This window comes from Megascapheus bottae, chromosome 1 (assembly GCF_031878675.1).
Source record: "Megascapheus bottae isolate mThoBot1 chromosome 1, mThoBot2.hap1, whole genome shotgun sequence".
Taxonomy (NCBI): Eukaryota; Metazoa; Chordata; class Mammalia; order Rodentia; family Geomyidae; genus Megascapheus; species Megascapheus bottae.
In genome coordinates, this window is record NC_143509.1 from 87,564,726 (window position 1) to 87,568,625 (window position 3,900).

Sequence of the window (3,900 nt, forward strand, 5' to 3'; positions counted from 1 at the left end):
AAAGCTAACCTCTCTGTACTCATCCCATCCCATTTTAAAAATCTCAAATAATTCCAAACTCTCCGGATGGAAGGAACAGGTAGATGTCCCACTCCAAGCTGACTGTGGCACATTTGATCCACAGGCTTGCCCAAGATGACTTGAAAATTGAGTATGAATTGATGTGGACAGAAGCGCTGTCACATGGATGGAAAACTGGCACAAAGAAGGTAAATAAAGAGTAATGATAAATGGCAAGGATCAGCACTAGTTGTTGAGTTTTCCTTAAGAGGACAGCCTCCCAATTCCCCCCACCTCTTAGTCAAGACTTCCATCGATTTTCATCAGTTCATTCATTATCTACAACTGAGGGATGGTGAGCCGAGGCAAGACAGCAAACAATAATGAAAGCCACCGCACACCAAAAGAATTCCTGAACCGAGGAGTCCATGATTTTACCTTCTACAGGTTCAGTAACTGCAGTCAGTGGCCATCTGAAATTATTTAAGGGAAGATTCCAGAAACAAGTAATCCATAAGTTTTAAACTTAGGATATTCTAAGTCATGTAAAGAATCTTGTACTTTCCTAGGCGATTTGGCCCCACATGTGACTCATCCATCTGTCCAATGTGTCTGGCCCAGTATATCCGACCTAGTCTTCATTAGCCTTCTTTGTTATCAGATTGCCTGCATACTGATGTTGGCAATTTTAATTCTTGATTTTTATTATCAATGCTGTTAATCTTCTATTGTGTGTGACTTATAAATGAAATTTCATAGAAGTGCATATATAGAAGGACAGTTTAGGTACAGTACATACAAGTTTACCACTGTTTTAAGCGTTGCTAGAAGTTTGTGGACCACATTCCTCCACAGGAAAAGAGTGCTGGGAAGGCAAATAAACAGTTACAGACATAAATATAAGAAAATTCCAAGTAGGCATTCTTCCCGAACTCAAAGATTTAGAGCAGGCCTTCAGATAAACATTTAAAACTGTTTACTTGGCACTTTAATGATCCTTAGTTTACTATTGGTATTGTAATATTTGAATAAAATTATGATACAATTTAATGCAATGAGTACCCTCAAATTTGAAGGCTTTATGAAATATTAATTTACCACAATTTTTTCTTTTACTTTTAGAATTGAGATCTTTGAGTATGGATGAGTTTGCATACATGTTTGCTCACACACAATCACAGAGTAAAAATCTGGAAGCTTTGTATCCAGGAAACCAAAGTGAAGCATAAGGAGAGAAAAAAAAACAGATAATGCAAATAGCTTTTATTATTTGTACACAGAATTTATCATAACTGATTATCTTTTTAATATGACTAACAATTTCCTGTCATGATGAAAATCATTTAATTACATATTGATTGCATTTCTATTATGCATGGAGCCATCACTAAAGACTATTATTTTGTTGGTTTGTGAAGGTGGTGGCTCCAAAGTAATGCTAGAGAAATGAAAATGAGGAAAGTGCCTTTCTTTATCTCCGGAAGTTCTGCTCACAGGATATGCCAAAGGTTTGGAGCTTAGAAGGACCTAAGACTACAATTCATTTGTGTTAGAGCCCCGACTCCCCAGGGGAAGCAAGCCTGCCGTCCAATGTGCTGCTGGCTGCATTTGGCACTCTAGCCTTGTGTGTGCAGAGACCCCATGGAATCTTTCACTTCCCGCATGCCTGAGATCTGGCCTCATCATTGTCCTTCCAGCCAAGGTGGATCATGCTCCAGCGAGGCCCAGTGGACTTTTCACAGGCCCCCCATTCTGGAAGCCTGGCTGAACCTGCTGACTGGGCTGGGTGCAGCCTGTGACATCTGCCAACCACTCTCAGCGCCAGGGGGAACAGCGCTCTAAGCCAGAGTCTTTCAGAACTTTGGGTCCACTTAATCCCATAGAGCTTTCATTCCTACAATCGTTGGCCTCCAGCCCAAATGCACACTGTCACAGATGTCTGTCCTCTCACGTCCTCAGCCCAACTCTGCTGATTTCCTCTCCTGTGATTCATCTTCCCGTTCTCATCAGGTTTTCCTGTCAGCCTCCCAGTTGCTCTCTTTGCCTATCCTGCCCTTGCCTATAAATTCCACCTGGTAGAACTATTTCTCTTAAGACTCAAGACACTCATCCTCTTCTTACAGGAGAGCCACCACCCACATCCGCCTCTGTGAGCGGCTCACCTCACTAAATGTTCCCTCCTTCCATTTTCATTACATTATAGGATTTAAAACTGGGGGATGCTGTCAATTCACCACCAGACAGGACTGCTACGATAGTCATTTAAAGGGATATAGAGACTTGTTTTCTCCTTATTTTAGACTCATGACTAAACTGCTTATATTTCCTTATGCCTATTAATGTATATGAATCATACAAAAGGGTTTTGTTGTGTTATTCCCATATATGCATATAATCTATTTTAATCAAAATCACCCATTCTATTACTTATTTTCCCATCTCTCTATTTTTTTAAACAATATGTAACAGCTTTTTTTAAACTTTACGTTCAGAAATACATCGAGAGTGCCTTGATTATACGACCCACTTCTTTTACCCTTTTCCTTCCTCTGGTTTCCACTCCAAACCAATGTACATATCATTCTTTTTTTGTAAGTTTTAGATTCTGACCTCCCATGTGACAGCACATGTGATATTTGTTCTTTCTCACACTGAATTATTTCACTGAACATGATAAAGAATTGCTTTGTTTAAACGGTTACCACCACAAAAAATGAAACCTCACTTCAAGCCTGGACTAGTTTGCATCCACTGCTGAATTTTCAGTGGCTCTTACTAAACATGTGTTAACTATGACAATATCTGTGGAGCATTCGTGAGGCAGAACAATGGTTTTTGTCTCCACTGCTCCATAGTTTTTGTTGTTGTTGCTGTTGTTGTTTTCCTACAATGTCTGCTGGAACCCTTATTTCACTGTAAATAAATAGCATTCAAGCACTTTGCCTAGCTCTCCATCCATTTATCCTTTTCATTTCAGCCCAGTTCTCCCTAATCTAAAACCTTCATTTTGACATTTTGAAATGAGACTGCTCACTCTTGAAGCTTCTCTTACGTGGTACCAAGGTCAGCCTCATTCTAGATGCCCATCTGTCTGACCTCTCTTTTTCACAGACAGGACAATTGAAAGAGTAGTTGACATGACTTTCCCCATCAATCACCAGTTTTTATCCCCACTCCAATGGCTCTTCTTGGGGTCCAATGTAGTGTATAATTAATTGTTCAGCCTATTTCTGGTTCACCGCAGTTCCCTCCTCTCCTGTTTCTCAGTGTTTTTGTACAGTATTTTGCTTGAAGTGTTTTTCTCTCTTTTCTACACTACCTCTTGTAGTTCTTTGGAAATTTCTGTGTGCTGTGTTGTTCTTTTATTTAGCATTTTGGTAGAAGCCTATTTGTTCTATTTCAAAGATCACCTTTCTTCAGTGCTGACCTAAAGACTGGATCGTAAAGAAAAAGACTAAACAGTTTCAGTATCTTTAATAAAAAAAAAGAGAATACTTACCTGGCAGGGGAGATACCATGATCACGAAGGCGGTTTTCCCAGGGCGAGGCTTATCCATTGCACTCCGGATGTGCTGACCCCTGCGATTTCCCCAAATGTGGGAAACTCTACTGCATAATTTGTGGTAGTGGGGGACTGCGTTTCAAAATAGGAAAAAAAATAAAAAATTGAAATAAAATAAAAAAAGAGAGAAAAGTTTATGTTTTTAAAACATAAGGTTTTAAAATTTTATTTTAGTTAAAATGTTTGGGGGATTGCCTTGCATTTAGCCATTTCACATTAAAAATATCAAAAGAACTGTTACTTTAATTGTATAATTGATAGAAATCTATCAGTAGTCTCTCTTGGGGCTATGACATCAACCTGAATATTTCAGGAGAGTACAATCTATCTTACAAATA

General features: G+C 39.1%; 1 pseudogene; it reads left to right on the forward strand.

Annotated features, from left to right (window-relative positions):
* The first annotated feature begins 3,491 nt into the window (after positions 1-3,491).
* LOC150069561 (U1 spliceosomal RNA) lies at positions 3,492-3,645 on the forward strand (annotated as a pseudogene).
* The last annotated feature ends 255 nt before the right edge of the window (positions 3,646-3,900 follow it).